Source organism: Pistacia vera, unplaced genomic scaffold (assembly GCF_008641045.1).
Source record: "Pistacia vera cultivar Batoury unplaced genomic scaffold, PisVer_v2 Contig178, whole genome shotgun sequence".
Classification (NCBI taxonomy): Eukaryota; Viridiplantae; Streptophyta; class Magnoliopsida; order Sapindales; family Anacardiaceae; genus Pistacia; species Pistacia vera.
The window spans coordinates 7,080-25,782 of record NW_022195877.1 but is presented as its reverse complement, the minus strand read 5'-3'; the positions used below and the strand labels follow the sequence as shown (position 1 = coordinate 25,782).

Below are 18,703 nucleotides of genomic sequence, written 5' to 3'. Positions count from 1 at the left end.
TACCAGAGAAACCAATAAACAACTTGAGCACAACCATCTAACAACAACTTCTTATAACAATAATAACAAATCTTTGAACTCAGTAAGAATAACATGCACTTTAATCAAAGTTAAAATCGATGACAAATTAATTAGACCAATGTAAAATAAAAAACTACACTATAACTAAAGAAAATTTACTTTACTTATCTCAACTTCAGTCAACGAGAAAAAAAGACGTGGAAAATGTGACAAACGGACTAGGACAAATGCCTTTAAAGCCGAAACTGACTGAAAAAACCCTAAATCCCCAAATTTACTTCAAGTAAAATACTGAATATTAAATCCACATATTTTCTTTAAATATCAACAGCTTTTTAAACAACAACGTTTTTCATCATTTATGAATTTTACAAAGCCAAAATGATAGCGCACTATAAAACTTTAATATTACCACTTCAACCAAACAATGTCACTATAACTTAACATAAAAGTATAAAAGAAGGGGAAATAAGAGATTCCTTCAAAATCTCACTATCAAATACTAAACTTGACAATAGAAATGAATTTGACACTAACAATTACAAAATCAATAGAATTTCAAATTCAAAATATAAGCAATAATGATTCTATACATAAAATAACATGAATTGGAAACAGATAAAATACTCAATTGCGTATTACTTTGAAACCACTTCATTTTGAAATAACATTAATGGACAACAAAAATCAACTTGAGGCAATAGAAAGTGAAATTTTACCATATGTACATAATTATGCAAACATATAATACTTTTCCCATGGGAGAAGATCATCATGCAAGTATTACAATGTTGACGACCTAAAACGAAAGCATTAGGAGGATGACAACCTAAAACACAACGGACCGATTGTATATATGCTTATTCAACAACATATTATGTAGATATTACATACAAGCAAAACAAAATGTTAAAATTATAGTCTCTACAGTGTTCTAATCAAAGAGTCAGAGACCTCGTCTCATCCATTTTCCATAGGCCTTCCTCATACTTGTACCACCTCATAAAACCTTCATCACTTCGAGTACGCTGGCACATGATGCACAAGTGCTCAGTACATGTTAAGAACTCACGTAATCGCATAGCCTTCTCCAAGATAATTTTGTCTAGCTTCTTAATAATTTTTTCGGGCATCAATGGAGGAAGCAGTGGACCTTCTATACGAAGGCAATGTGATATGTTGAGGACTTCCAGGTTTGGAAGGTCATCCAATATAAGCGTTAGGGCATCCTTAACTATCACTGAGCATCTCAAGCTCAAAATCTTCAAATTTGGAAGAAATATGGCTATCGTAGAAGCAAAGAGAATGTTAGAAGGACCCATGACCTTGAGTTCATTGAAGTTCTTGCAATTTGGGGCTATTTCCTCTATAAGATAAGCAGATTTACTATACTAGGCATTGTCAGGGATTTAAGAGATCTCCATGTATGAATGACCTTGCAAATTACATCCTTCTTTATTCTATTCCAAGCTGGCATAACGAGACGCCTTAGTTGGGGGCACTTGCAGACAACAATATATGGTGGGTTACTTCCCAATTCAATGTGCCAAAAAGAAAATTAAAGATGATGATCACTGGTACCAAAGGCAATGCCAAAGACTCAGTCAATAAACAGTGAGAATAAAAAAAAAAAAAAAATTACCTTTTAGCAAGGTTTTAAATAGAAACATAAAAGAATTACCTTTCAGCAATATAAGTAAATTGTTCGTCCCCTACATACAAATTGAAGTGAAAAATCAAGGTTCTTATGTGTCCCTAGCTGAGACTCAACGAAATCTTCAACAAACAGGTCAATGTCTTATCATAACACTTATCCACGTAAACATATGGTTCTAATGGGATTTTCATGAAATTTGATCTCAACATTGATAAATCAACAGTTTTCCAAAGCAGAGGATCACAACAAGCTGAACGCCATGAATTACAACACAGGAAGATTTTCACCAATATGTCAGTGTCCAGATCCTCCCATCTTCTTATAGTAAAGGCACCCTCTTTCATTTGACCAGTTGCCCAATTATCTCATAGAACTTTGAGAGCATCAGACACCTGCATAAGATATGGACATAATACATGTACAATGCACAAAATATCATTCAATACATTAATTTATATGAATTTAAAAAGATTCATACTAATCGAATGTATCAAATACTTAATATACCTGCGTAGAGATATAGATGAATGCAAACCGTTTACACTTAAGATAAATTAATACTTAATATTAAATGATTACGACCAAAAAAGTTTATATTCGTTGAATAGAATAATCGATTTTTCTCGGTAGAATCAACAATGAAGCAATGATATCTAATATATATAAAAAAATCAAATAATTAATGTTCAACAAAAAAAAAAAAAAAAAAACCATCATTGATTTACAAAAATACTAAAAACGAGATTCAAATAACAATGCTAACTCTCATTAATAATTAACACGATAATATCTACCAAATTCAAACANGATGGGGAACTCGTGAGTGTAGAGTTACCCTCATGTAAACCGCTATGAGAAAGAGCGGTCTCCGCCATGAGAGAGCGGAATGCATGTGAACCGCTATGAGAGAGAGCGGTCTCTGCTATGAGAAAGCGGAATGAGAATGAATAGAAAGAAAAGAAAAGAAAGAAAAATGAGAATTTGAATTAGAAAACTAATAAGAATACGAAGAGAATTGATGAGTAATGCATGGGGATGATAGAGTAAGAGATTTTTACTTACTGGGCATCTTTGTGCTCACTCCGTTGTTTTCTTTGTTGTACAGGAAATAGGTGAGGACCTGGTCGGATGGACGTCGGCAAGCGGGGAAACTTGGCTGTACTGTCCACTGTTTTTGTTTTTTGAGAGTCTTTGTGCACATGATGTTTTGTTTTGTAAAGAATGTAATTATTAAGTAAAGAAAAATTTTTGGGCCCAACTGTTTTGATAAATATGCTGTCCTTTTATTAATCTATATTATGATTTTGGTAGAAGAAAGTAGTTGTTACATCCTCTCATCTTCTTACAGCAGAGGCACCCTCTTTCATTTGACCAGTTGCCCAATTATCTCATAGAACTTTCAGAGCATCAGAAACGTACATAAGATATGCACATAATTCATGTACAATGCAGAAAATGTCATCCACAACATTAATTTATATGAATTTAGAAAGATTCGTATTAATCAAATGTATCAAATACTTAATATACCTACGTAGAGATATAGATGAATGAAAACCATTTACACTTAAGATAAATTAATACTTAACATTAAATGATTATGAACAAAAACGTTTGTATTTGTTGAATAGAATAATCATTTTTTCTCGGTTGAATAAACAATGAAGCAACGATATCTGATATATAAAAAAAAAAAATCAAATAATTAATGTTCAACAAAATAAAAGTACCATCATTAATTTAGAAAAATACTAAAAACAAGATTAAAAAATAACAACGCTAATTCTCATTAATAATTAACACGAAAATATCTACCAAATCCAAACACACGGAAAACTATTCGCTATCAATATGTGCACAAAAATTATATAAATCACTAAGACCATAACAACTTTATAATTTCAATATACTTACACACACACACACACACACACACAAATTGCCATCAGAACAGCATGATTCCTTACAAAAAAACAAAAACACAACCCACAAACCTGTTACAATTACCATCACAAATATTGCAACAAATAATTGCAAAAGCAATTCAGAATAACAACACCACTCTTCAAGCAATACGGTTAACGTAAGTTTTACTAATATCATCATGTTTCATTAATTTGTTGACTTCATTGTTTTGTTAGTTATATAGAAAACCGTATGTCGATTCCCAACAATTGAAACAGATTATGCCAAATCACTTGTGTCTTTAATTCTTAATAGCTCTCTAATACATAAAAACCAAAATACATGTTAGAATGGATATTTAACTGAACCATATTTTTCACACTTTTTTATTGTTAACTTCTTTGATCATACAAGTAATGATATTATGATTACCAACTATTTGAAACTATTATTTACACTATTTTATTATTATTATTATTATTATTTTTTTTTTTTGTGGATCTTGTGTTTGGAAAACACTTTTCATTTATTTATTGTGGATCTTGTGTTTGAAAACCATTATTTAACTTACAATTTACAGGCGCAAATCTCTAAACCAATAGTCAAACGTAAAACAAGTCTTACATAGAAGAAACATCTTCAAACAATGACACAAACTGCCAGCAATAACAACTGCAGGGCTTTCAATTCTAAAGATCCTTGTAAGCAGAAAATAAGCATGCTTCACTAGTGCTTGGAACACATTTGTTCTTTGTGGAACATGATAGAAACGGAGGATTGCAACTACTTATTGCATCTTGCTAACAAAAAACCAGCAAGCAATGTATCAGACTGTCATTGCTCTAATCACTATGCATGTAATATTTCATTAGGCAAGTATTCACTGAGTATCTTATAGAGAGAACCCAGAGAATTGCTAGCTTAAAGAAGGGTGTTCATCTAAAAGTTTTATCCTTAATCCTGTTATAACATACTATTACACAAAGACTATTTCTCACATATATAAATACACATTAAAATTCTTCACTAAGACAGTGTGTGCAATCCTCTCACCAGCTCGACGTCTCCCAACCACTACAATCTAATACCTACAAAAATAAGGAAAGCAACGGGGTGAGCTATAAATGCTTAGTAAGTAAACCAAATCTAACTATGCTCTTACTCTGCTGTCCCTGTTTTCATTGTATTGCTTCTAAATTTCTACTTGCTTTCTCTCTTTATTCTCAGGATTACTACCTAGCAGTCTTCTATTTTTCTCAAATCTTTTGTAAACCCCGCATTATTATTCCGATGCCCTAAGGTCTGAAATTTACCTTTTCATGTAATTTTTTTTTTTGAATGGAAGGGTAAAATGGTCAATTTGCATGCATTTCGAGATGTGGCCATTATAAAGTGTAAGGGATGATGTCATTGAAGAGAAGTAAGGGTAGAATGGTCATAAAGTTGATTGATATGGTTAAATGGCGTAAATGGTACCCAAGGGAATAATGGTCTTTTCATACAAATCCATATGAATTAAGTATCCATAAAAGTGCACCAAGGGTAAATTAGTCATTTACCTAATGGGATTGCTTAATTACCAAGTGTTTAAAAGAAGTCAAATGGCATTAAATGAGTGCTAATCATTATGTTGTGGTAGAAATGACCAAAACACCCTTATATAAAAAATTTATGCCAAACGACCCTTATATCTAACTTTTATTGACCAATCATAATAGAGTAGCAATGAAATAAATATATACAAGGTTTTAAGAGAGAGAAGTTGGCCTTGTACACCCCAAATGCATCATCTTCTTCTTCATCTCTCAAATCCACCATAAAAGCCACTAATCTAGACATTTTATTCTCAAATTTTCATAGGATTTCAAGTTAAATTTCGAAGGAGATCATCATCCACACTTTAAGAACTTCAATTTCAAGGTTTAAGGTGAGTTTCAAAACCATGTCTGTGATGCGTGTTTCTTACAACATGCAAAATGTAGCAAGTATACTAGTCGCTCAAGTAATAAAATGATGAGCAGAGTATCGTTCCCACGAGGATTGTTAGCAAAGCACTAAGTTTCCTAATGTTATCAAGTTGAAGCAATCGAATTCTTTGGATTGGTGGGAGCAAATTCTAATTAAAAACAACAATGAATTTTAAACAAAGATTTAAAACTTAATTAAGAAAGCAATATGAAAACACGGATAATCAATTCAAGCAAAAAGGGTAGGGTTTTGACTTCATTTGGATTTTTATGGGTTAAACCTAAAAATTACACTACATTCACATTCATGCGCAATGGTTGTAAATCGAACTCACTAATATGTTAAACATACCCTCTCGGGCTATGTTTTCCTATTCATCCTTATTAACCTTCCGCACCCAACAAATTGAAGATTAATAATTCCAAACTCATTAAGCAAAAGAATCCTATAATGATTTCATTAATTCTTGAATCTATCTCTAGCATCCAATACTATAATGGTGATTACCCAAGAAGCCTAACATGATTCATTTCTCAATCTCATCATGTTCATCACATACAGCATTAAAAATCAGAGTAACACACAACCAAAGCATATTCATATGAAAATAACACAATCAAACACTTAACCCATTTAAAATCCAAACTACCATCAAAACCCTAACCCAAAAAAGATTAGTTCATAGCTAAATCAATAATACAAAAAAGAAAAAAAAAAATAATCAAGTTCAGCATAATGAAACTGAGATAAAAGATAAGAAATCTCCCCAAAAGATGAATCCTTTAGTCAGATTCGAATCTTCTCCCTTTTACAAACCAAATCGCTCAAAGTTTTACTAAGAAAAATGCAAAAGTAGCTAACCCTAAAAAGATGAAGACCCCTGGGCAAAAGGCTAAGTTTTTCTTTTATACTTAGTCCAAATAACCCAACCAAAACATGCACAAAACGAAAATGTGCGTTTAACAAAACTGAAAATAATGACTGTCACCACGGCGAAGAAGAATTCTTCGCCGCGGTGAAGAATGAAGCAGACACGTTCGTCCCTGGCTTACTTCGCCACGGCGAAGACAATTCCTTCGCCGGGGTGAAGCTTCTTGAAAAGTTCTAAAATTATAGAACTGCCACTCTGCTTGCTTCTTCATTTGATTCTTCGATTCTCGGTGCTCTCCCTTGGGAACAAGCTTCATTGTGCTTTATCCTGCTCCGGAACTCTCCTATCTTCTGAGATCCGCTAATTTCTGAGTCAAAAATATCAAATTTTGTCCTTATTTGCTCAAAATGCCCATTTTAACATGAAATACGAAAAGTAAAGATTTAAGCAACGATTCAGGTCAAAATGCACTAGAAAGTACCTGAAATCCAACAAAAAGGTCTAATAAAAACTTTATAATTCATGGATTATTAGTCTGTTCTGATTTTTAGTTAAAAGAGAAATTCATAAGTGTTTATGTGTGTAAGGTGGAAAGGATGAACCCTTGGAGCTTAGGAGGAGTGTCTTTGTGCTTTGAATACTAAGGTAAGGAAAAAATCTCCCTTATGACTACAATTGATAACACCTAGAGTTGATGAAACTTACATTTATTTATGTTAATTTGAGTGTGATGCTATGTTTTGATTATGGATGGTGTAAATGGGTGTGTTGATTGGTGTTTGTGTGCATATGGAGGATGATTATGCCAATTAAGAGATTTGTAGCTGGACGATGTTTTGGGACTTCTTGGTTCTGTAAAAAGGGAGGTTTTTATGGCCTTTTATACTTTGAATGATATGGAAAATACTATGAATGTGCAAATGAAGGTGACATGGTTAAAAATGAATAGAATTCGGATTTGACTTTTTAAGACTTATACTATACGTGGTTCACTGAATCTGTCATAACTGAAGTTATAAAAGTCTGATTGAGCTAATTCTTGAAGGATTAAAAATTTAAGAATTAGACCTAAAACTTTTGTGTTTTAGCCAAAAATCAATTCGAATTGGAAGATGAGGAAAAAATTGATTGAATAGTGACAAACTGCATGACCTCCAACTTTAAATAAAATTCCCATTTTTTTTATAAATTCTAATAATCCACTGAATAATCTTACTGTTGAAATTCCTTATGTTTTATGAGAAATTGAATGACCTAAATTAATGAATTTAGTAGGAGAATATTCATGTCATGGAGTTGTACTAAATTGATTGACAAGTTGTGCAATTGGCCAAGTTTACACGTTAAATGAATGAATAGTATGATTGAGCATGGGAGATGTTATCCCAAATGTTTGCATTCATCATGGTAATGCATATAGCTTATTTAGTTTACTTATGAAAACATTTATGAAATGTTGAAAAATGAATTCCATGAGTCTCTTGAGGTATAAACCAAGATCAGAGGAATGGAATCTTTGTGGAAACCATGAGTCCTTTGAGGTGACGACCCAGAACAAGGTAATGGTTCAATTGAATCTGATCAGATAATAAAGACTAATGAAAACATCAAGTACAAAGACAAAAGAAATAGGCATGCCATGTTTATGAATATTGCATAAGTCATATATATTCTATGTTATATTATGTATGGTTATGTTATGACATATGTTTATGAGAAAAATCCAAAGTGTATGACATGTTTTATGAACTTGTTAATGACAATGAATGATGGTCATGTCTTGTAGGTAGGTAAGGTCTTGAGTAATATACTTGTATAATAAACATTAATAGTTTATAAATGGCCATATTCCCTTACTGAGTGATTAGCGCTCACCCCACGAAATGTTTTAAAATGTTTTGTAGGTAAGGATTAAGGCATGAAGCTGGGAGAGGAGTTTGAGGGATGCTATGAGCATGAAGGGATGTTTTAATGATGACTATTGAATGGTTTTGCTAGTATTTAGTGTAGTAATTATGTTCATATTTCATAATGCAGTAAATATGTCCATGTTCTATAATGGAGTAAATATGTTTGTGTTACTAAAGGAAATCAAATTGCTAGTAAATTTTGTAAAAGTGTGTATGTTCTAGTAATTAGTACTATGGATTTCATAATTTACTTCAAGAATGGAAACTATATTATTTGACTTGTACAATGAACTTATTATAATTTAGAAATTAAAAAGAAAAAATGTTTTTTAAACTACAGGTTTATTCTTTAAATAGGATTTTAAAATAAACTTCTTTCCTAGGCGTGCGTTTTCTAGGTTCTCAATGGCCAAGGGATACTTAGGAAATACCTAGCTAGGGAGGGGTTTTACATCTTTCTAAATCCTTCTAGTGCTATGCTATTCTTTATCTTTTTATTTCTCTTTTCTGCTAGATTATAACTTTTGTTTCTTTCTCCACTCAACAAATCACTAAGTTTCCTTGCTATTTGTCATGTTTCTAATTTACGTTCTTTTTTAGCATGTATCTAATTTTTGTTCTTTTCTTGTATATCTCTAATTTCTTTTCTGTTCTCGTAGGCTTCTATTTTCTTTTCTTCTCTATTTTCATAGGCTTCTATTTTCTTTTCTTCTCTATTTTCATGGGCTTCTATTTTCTTTTCTTCTATATTACCATGGGTTTTTATTTTCTTTTCTTTTCTATTCGCATGGGCTTCCATTTTCTTTTCTTCTCTATTCTCATGGGCTTCTATTTTCTTTACTTGGCTAGTCAGACACATAATAATAAAATAAACTCTTTAATCTATGCATAAATGCATAAGATGCAATGCACATAAAATGTTAGATGCATATGCAAATGATCATGTTTGTATTCTTTCTAAAAATTCTTTTCTAATTCTTTCTGTTTTCTATTTCTTATTCTGTTTTTTCTTTCTTTCACTCTTTCTATATTCTATTTTGGTTTGCCGATCGACTAGGCTAAGGCATGGATTTGAAACCTTGGCCGTGTGAGCGTATTCTAAAATTCTTTCTAGGTACAGTCCTCATCCACATGCACTGTAAATCTGCAAAAGTAACTAGCTAGACATTTTCCAATAATTTTTAAAATTTCAGAAATATATGCTATGCTATGTCATGCATTTATATGCTACCTATGCATGATCCCAAAATACGTGTTTGACTCTGGCATGTATTCTATTAATTCTAAAGCTTTTATTTCTATACTTTTCTAGAAAGCCCAATGTTCTATTCTAGTAACACGCTTAAATTAAACATTTTCTATTTTATTTTTTATTTTTGAATTCTATGCATCCTGTGTACGTACGCAATTCTATAATTTCTACATAATTCTTCAATTCTATCATGCTATATAAAATGTACACGTATACAATTACATTATCTCTCACAAGTTCTACTTTTCTATAATTCTATTAGTACAATATTAAAACGGCACAATTCAGCTAGGGAATGAATTCTACGTTTTGGGCAATATAATTTCTTCTATAAAAAGCTATGCCACAACTTAGGTATTAAGTGTACTAACTTACCTAATTATGCTACTAGATTTTCTCAAACTTATATACCACATAACCATGTCATTAAACAACTCTCTAATATTTTTCTAATGTAACAAACATGCCTTGTAAAACTTTCTAAATACCAATCTTAATGACATAAATTTGCATTCTCTTACATGACCATCAACTTCCATTGTTATACATGCCCTTCTTTCTTCTTTTCTTTTGGCTACATTCTATACATTAATCTATATTGCCATATTAATCATTGTAAATTCAATCTAACATATGGCACAACATATATACTTTTGCTAAATTCTAATTTCTTTTTAACATTCTTAACTAAACTTTTGGCCAATACAAATATTCTCAAGATCGTCTAGCAAATTCTATGGCTTGTAATATATACTAAGGCATGAAAACTATACTCATACCAATCAATTTCTAAAATGGTCATGTATTTAATACATAAACCAAACTTCTATTTCTTTGATGTTTCTTTGATATTTATACTTGGGAAAACTTTTCTATTCTTTAATGTAACAACTGCTGTAAACTAGTACAATGCATGCATAATAACAATAGAAAATGGGCCCAAAACTTTTCCTTTTTATTATAAGTCATACGTCTTTTATACACAAAGAACATCATTTACAAAAATGCCATTTTAAAAGGCAAAACCGGGGAAACAATGTAGCTATTACTCCTCGCTTGCCGACGCCCCTCCAACTGCATCGTCACCTAGATCCTGCATCCACAAAGGAAAATAACGGGGTGAGCACAAAATAATGCTCAGTAAGTAAAACCCTCTATCTGTCTATCCCCGTATGTATTACTCTTAATTCTTTCCTCACACTTTCTGTTGTTTCCTACTAAACGTCATGGCCTCATCTTACCGGAGGTACAGCCGGATGGCGTTCACACAGCACCATCTCACTCTTCATGACTATCGGGTGGAATTCACACAGCACCAACCCGTTCTTAGTGACTACCGAGTGGGGATCACGAAGCACCTACCTGGTTTTCGTACTATCGGGTGGAGACCACATAGCACCAACCCGTTCTTAGTGACTACCGAGTGGGGATCACGAAGCAGCTACCCGGTTTTCATAACTATCAGGTGGAGACCACATAGCACCTACCCGTTCCTCATGACTTTCGGGTCACGATCACCAAGCATTAACCCGTTCCTAATCACTGTCGGGTGATGATCACAAAGTATCAACCCATCTCTAATAAGTATCGGGTGATGATGACAAAGCATCAACCCATCTCTAATAAATATCGGGTGATGATCACAAGGCATCAACCCCATCTCTAATAAATATCGGGTGATGATCACAAACCATCAACCCCTTTTCTAATAACTAACCGGGTGATGGTCACAAAGCATTCACCCATTTCTAATACCTATCGGGTGATGATCACAAAGCATCAACCCATTTCTAATGGCTATTCAGGTGGTGATCACAAACCATCAACCCGATTCTCATAACTATCGGGTGATGATCACAAAGCATCCACCCATTTCTAATACTCTTCTCATTCACTCTATTCTAGCACTTCTCATTCTCTCTACCCTTAGAGTAGTTGCATCCACAAAGTTCTCTACTCATAGAGCAAGTGCATACACAAAGTTTCCTACTCTTTCTTAGGTCACTTCTCAATGCACAATTAATGCCTATGGATGGTTCATCTCCACTAATGCACTTATGAAATGCCAACATGCAATGTTGCAAGAATTAAGGTTCACTACTCATACTCAAACCTCTATTAGGCATTTCATCAAACAACTCAAGTGCATAATAAAACTCTACTATAACAATAATTCTAAATCTTTCTCTAACCATCCAAAATGGGGAGAAACCCCCTCACATAGCCACATATCCTGCCAAAGAAAGACACTTCCAAAAGGATTCCTCAATATCCTTCAATTCCATCTCAAACTACCTTTCCAACCCACATCTCACTTCTTATATTTGCAATGTATAAACAATCACAAAGCACTAGAAATCTCTATTTAAGCCTCAATAACATGGCATATAACATGTATATAACATACATACATAAGTGCTATCAAAACCCTAATCAAGAAAATTCCCAAATCTCAACTTGGGTTGGGGTTTACTTACCTTGTTATGGAGAGATTTCACTAACTCTTCCTTTCACTTGGTTTGCTTGACTTTTTCTCTACTCTTAAACAAAAGAACAAAAACCCTCAATATTCAATATATACCAAAACTCACAAAGCTTCACAACCAAAGCAAGAATCCTTACCTTAGGATGCCTTAGGTTGATTTTCTACCCCAAATCACTCCAAAAGCCCTTTAAAACTCTTTGATCAAAAGAAAGAGAAATTGAGAGGAAGCAAGAGAGGAGAGTGGCGTTGGAGAAGAAGAATGAGGGGTTTGCAATGTCTTAATTCCTTTTAATGAAATTTATACACAAGCATTCCCATTTTGCCCTTACTCTTCTTTAGGAATTCTATCTATATCCTTTGATTCATTACAAACACACCCCCATAGCAACATATTCTCCATGAAAATTCCTTACATTTTACTCCCCACTTTTCCTGCTAATTAGGGGTAGAATGGTCAAATTGCCCTTAGGGAAGAAAATATCTAAAACTTAACAAACATTTTGGTCAGCCTGTCGCCACGGCGAGAAAGCTTCTATCGCTGCGGCGAAACTGTCTAGCAGCTTCCCGTGGCTTCAACACCTCTTCGCCGCGGCGAAGATTCTTCTTCGCCCCGGCGAAGCTTGGAACACTGAACTTCTTCTATTTTCAACCAATTTAAGGGCAAGAATTCAAAATAACACTCAAACAAAGGTCAACCAAATAATATTACCAAGAAACCAACTCAAATAAGAGCAAAAGAAGAAACAATAACTACGTACCTCAAGTGGGGCGTTACAATTCTTTATACAATAAAATCACTTATTACATATTGTTTATAACAAATCTCAAAACAAGAAACAACAATATACTCATTTGGCCAAGCCATTCTTTGAATGATCTTTCTAATTTCAAGTATACAAGCTTGACAATGTAATAGTTCTCTCTAGCTAGTATACTTTGGGAAATATAAAGTGAAACTCTCTAAATATGTCATAGAAAAACATATATGTATATAAGTATAAGATAGTGGGCACAAAACTGACTTTACTTTCATATACAAATTTCTATATCAAGTAACAAAGTCTCGCGAAAATAAACTCGAGGTACAATCTGACAGTGTTGCCAAACTTCTCCGCTTCTTGACATTCTATCCGACCGCATCTCATTTGTTACCTGCAAAAACAATGAAATCAACAGAGTGAGCACTAAATTGCGCAGTAAGTAAACCCACTATGTTACCCTTCTTCCTCCGTTACTCATATTCTGAATTTCTTTTCTTACACCAAACTCTCTATTCTTCTCTACTCTTTCTATTGTTCTAGTTTCTTACTTACTGATATGTAAGCACAATTAGTAAAACTAATTCTAGATAGTAGAAATTGCATAATACATATGCACAAATGCATAGGAAATGCCTTTTCTTTTATGTATTTCTGTTTTCTTATTCTGTTTTCTATTTCTCATTTGTTTTCTGTTTTCTTTTTTTTTCTATTTCTCTTCTTTCTTTTCTTTTCTTTCTTTCTTTCTATTCTCTTCTATTCTGGTTTGCCGATCGAACTCGGTTGAGGCATGGATTTGGAACCCTGGCCGTGTGAATGTATTCTAAAATTCTTTCGGGGTACAGTCCTCATCCACTTGCACTTCTAATGGACTGTACAAATTCTTCTTTCTATTCTGAGGCTGCTCACTGAAGGCAGCGTGCATGTGGGGCTATTCTATTTCTTTGTCACTCACAAGCTCCCCATCACAACAACCTTCTTTTCTCTTATCTTTCTTTTAAATAAGACTTCAATTTCTTTTCTTTTCTTTTCTTTAATAATTGAATCTATAATGAATTTTCTTTTCTTTCTTTCTCTTTGTTCTTTAGTGTTCTCATATATGTATGTATGCATGTAGATGGGCTTATTCTTGTTATTCTTTCTCAATTCAAATATTTAAATGCAAGAATGCAATGTGGCATGTGGACATGTCATTCTCTACCATCTACAAACTCATATCAAGATCATAAGCTATCATATTCATGCATGCACTTCACTTTGAACTTTCATCAAACAATTTGCATGCACGTACAAACACTAACTTGGCTACACCCCTACATCTTTCTCAAGCTACCAAAATTTGGAGCAAAACTCCCTAAAATCAACTTCAAACCTGGCCAGGAAATCACACTCCATAATTCTACTCCAATTCTTTTATAGATCATCCAAACTTCCACCAATTCATCACATACATAAACACTACTTCTCATGGCTGAATTCTAACCATCATTCATCCTCAATTCCATCAACAATTCTCAACATACAAACACATGCATACATATAAGAATCTCTCTACACAGTTATTGCTCAAACCATAACAAGGGTTGGATTTACTTACCTTAGATGTGAGCAACACAAGCACTTTAGTCTTCCCTTGATACAACTCTCATTCTCTTAAACCCTAAGCATATAAACCATAAGAATTCAACACTTTTTAAAAATTTAATCTCACATCTTAGTGTAAGAATCTTACCTTTGAATGCTTAGGATTGAAAATCTATCAAAAGTGAACCAAATTCTATGGATTTCCTTTGAGATTGGTTAAAGAAAATTTGAGAGCATTTGGGGTGAAGGTGGCGTGAACAGTGGTTGGAGTGGGTAGGGTTTCAACTCTTGAACTCTTATTAACACATAATATTATTTATACTTTCCCATTTTACCCTTGCACTTTCTAAGAAATTCCACCTTTGCCCTTTAGTCAATTACAATAATGTCCTCATTTCTCTTGCATTCTCCATGTAGTTCTACTTCTTTTCACTCCCCACACTTTCAACTAATTATGGGTGGAATTACCATTTTGCCCTTAAGCAAGTTTTCCAGAATTTTCTCAAAAATTCTAGAGAGTTATTTGCCCCGACGAACCTTTTTCTTTGCCTCGGCGAAGTCTGAAATTTCTGACACATGAATTTGTGCAATGAATTCATTGTCGCGGCGAAAAGTGAAAATGTCAATTTTCTTTCTTTCACCTTGGAATAAGTAATACTAAAGGCATTAAGACATAAGTAGAGTTACGTACCTCGATGTGGGTGTTACAGTCAATTTATGGTGGCATGTTGTAATATTATAATACAATCACCCATCTTTTACTCTCATCAATACTACACTATTGCAACAATTCAATATGCAGCTCTTACCATCATTTTTCTAAACTCATAAGTTTCAAAGCTCATAATTCAATGACTAAATACAATATAACATTCAAACTAATGCTAAAAGTTCAAGCAACTTGAACCATGCACTAAAGGCCATTCATTTCATTGAACTAACATAACCAAGTGTTATTCTAAATTTTGACATAACAAAATGCACTCTCGAATACTAAAACTTACACTTGGTTAAGCCTAACATAACCTTTCAACTCCAATTCTTTCCTTTCTCAAACAATTTCTTCAACAAGATTTAACAAACTCATGCATGCATTTCTCTTTGAATTTTCATCAAACAATTCACATGCACATGCAAATACTTGGTTGGCCACACCTCCACATCTCTCCAAATCCACAAAAATTGGAGCAAAAACTCACCAAACTTAACTTCAATTCTAGCCAGATTCAACACTTCCAAATTCCAACATCAACTCTTCAACAAAATTTCATCCAAAGTTAAACCAAAACATCACATCTACATAACTACTCATCTTGGTTGAACTTCTATACATTATTCTCCATCAAACAAGCATCTAAAAAGCCAATACTTCTTATCATGCATCATACACAAACACTCAAGAATCAACTTACACATATACTACTCAAATTAAAGCTCAAATTGGGTTTACTTATCTTTTTCTTGCAAGAATCATTTTCTTTGCTTCCTTTGCTCACTTTCTCCATTGATTCATGCTAAAACACATAAATTCATGAGAACTCATACTTATAAAACACAAATCACAAACTTTTGCTAAAATTCTTACCTTAGAAAGCCACAAAATGAACATATATTCACTTAGGCATGAATCCTTGTAATTCTCTTAGAAGACTTTGAAGAAATGGAGGAGAAATGGGGGAAGAAGGTGGCGTGGCCAAGGGATGAGAATGGCTAGGGTTTTGTCAATTGAAGCCCTATATATATATATATATATATATATATATATAGCTAGTAATTCTTTAAGAAAATATAACAAAATCCACTAAATAACCTTTATAAACATATATACTAATGTAAAATCCGAAAATTCTAATTTTAATTAATATAAATATATACACAAAATAACTGATAGTGCAAGGTAGTCTTGGACAATGCCGCCAAACTCCTCTGCTTCTTGACATCCCATCCGATCGTAAATCATCAAGTACTTGCAAAACAGTAAAATAACGGAGTGAGCACTAATTGCTCAATAAGTAAACCAAACTACACTACTGTGTTTCCTCCGTTACTCATGTTTTGTTTTTCCTTTTCTGATTTTAGTCTTTGATAATATTCTTCCTTCTTTTATGATATTCTGCATTCTTTTCTGATACTCTGATTTGCTACTTATCAATGTGCAAAGACAATGAATAAAACTGTATATCGTCGAGCACATAAGAAGTACTGAATCATGTAAGTAGCATAATACATATGCAGAATAATAAATTTCCTAAGAAAAGAACTTTCTTTTCTTTTCTATTTCTATCTCTTATGCTGTATCTCTTTCTTTTCTTTTTTGTTTCTCTTTCTTATTCTGTTTCCCTTTCTTTTCTTTTTTGTTTTGGTTTGCCGATCGGACTAGGTTAAGGCATGGATTTGGAACCCTGGCCATGTGAGTGTATACTGGGTACAGTCCTCATCTACATGCACTACTGACGGATTGTACTAATGTTGTATCTCTCTGCTGAGGCCGCTCACTAATGGCGGCATGCATGTAGGTATTCTCTGCTGGGTATAGTCCTCATCCACATACATTGCTGACGAACTATACAAATGTTGTATCTCTCTGCTGAGGCCGCTCACTGAGGCAGTGTGCATGCAGGCATCTCTATCACTCACGGGTTCCCCATCGCAACAACCTTATAACATAGCATGCTGTAGAAAGAGAATAGAAAGAGATACTATACACATTTCCAAATAAATTTCCAAGCTATGGAAATTCTACACTTGCATTCTTTAGTAAATGATAAAATATACATACTTGCATGTTAGCTTAAAAGAAAACTACAAGCCGTTTTCTTTTCTTTCTTTCTCATTCTTTGCTTACATATTCTTTCATATTCTCATTTACTAAATCAAGGCTATATATATAATCATGTGCACAATATATGCATGATCAAGCCCATTCTCTAATATGCTTTCCAAGTTCGCATATACAAACTTGAAAATTCATTATGGCATAATGGTATGTCATGACATATTCTACCATTCTCTACTATCTCAATTGCCACATAAAAGTAACACTTTAACGTGCCATTCTTCTCTTACACTTTCATGTGCTATTCAAGAAGTAGTAAAGGTTCAAGTAACTAGAAGCAAGCACTAAGGGCCATTTCTCTCATGGAATTAACATGACCAAGTGATATATTAAATTTTGGCATAACAATATGCACTCTTGAATACTAACATTTACAATTGGTTAAGCCCAAACATAATCTTCCTAGTTCAATTCTTGCCTTTCTCTAACCCTTTCTTCATTAGGGTTTAGCCAACTCATGCATGCCTTTTCTTTTTGGATTTTCACCAAACACTTCATATGCACATGCAACTACCATGTTGGCTAAACTTCCACATCTCTCTAAATCCACCAAAATTTGAGCCAAAAACTCACTAACTATAGCATCAAACCTGGCCGTTTTCAACAATTTTCAACACTTCAAAATTTCATCACTAATTCTTCCATAATTCCACCAATTCATCACATACTCATACACTACTTCTCATGGCTGGAAATTATGCATCATTAGACATCAAAAACAGCCAACAATTCTCACACACAAACCCATACAAGCATGCAAGAATCATTCTACACAAGTCTTGCTCAAATCAAGGCTAAAATTGAGTTTACTTACCTTGAATGTGTGATATCACCTCCTTTTGCTAAAAGTCTCTTCCTCTTGGACCTAGATCATATAAAAACTATAAGAATTTAAAACTTTAAAGTTTAATCATGCTCCTTGTGCTAGAATCTTACCTTTTGATGCTTTAGGATTGAAAATCTATAAAAATCCAAGCCAAATCCTATGAGTTCCATTTGAAATTTAATGAAGAAAATCGAGAGAAAAATGGGTGAGGGTGCGTCTACAAGGGCTGAAAATAGGTTAGGGTTTCTTCTAATGAAGCCTTATATGTAAAATTACATCCATGTTGATGCGTGCAAACGCAACACCTAATTTTACCTTACTAAATTCTCATGCAAAGTCATGTAGTAGCAAAAAGCAAGTAAGGGTCTTTCCCATAGAGGATTTGTGAACTCAATTAATTATCTACTTCAAACGGGGTTTGTCACAAATTATAAAAATTCAACAAAAACTATCAAGCTGAAATTAAACAAAGTAAAACAAGGAAACAATCACGGAAGAGATAAATAAGAGAAACTAGATTGAAGGTTTATTTGCCACCACTAGACATGAATTACATATAATAAAAGCACTCTTTAACTTGCTACCCTCTTAATCACATCAGCTCAGAAAATACCAAACGTTGATAAGTTC

The 18,703-nt window shown here is 33.4% G+C and overlaps 1 pseudogene; it reads right to left on the bottom strand.

The window, feature by feature from the left end:
* Nucleotides 1-959: 959 nt before the first annotated feature.
* Nucleotides 960-2,022, bottom strand: LOC116126252 (annotated as a pseudogene).
* Nucleotides 2,023-18,703: the final 16,681 nt, after the last annotated feature.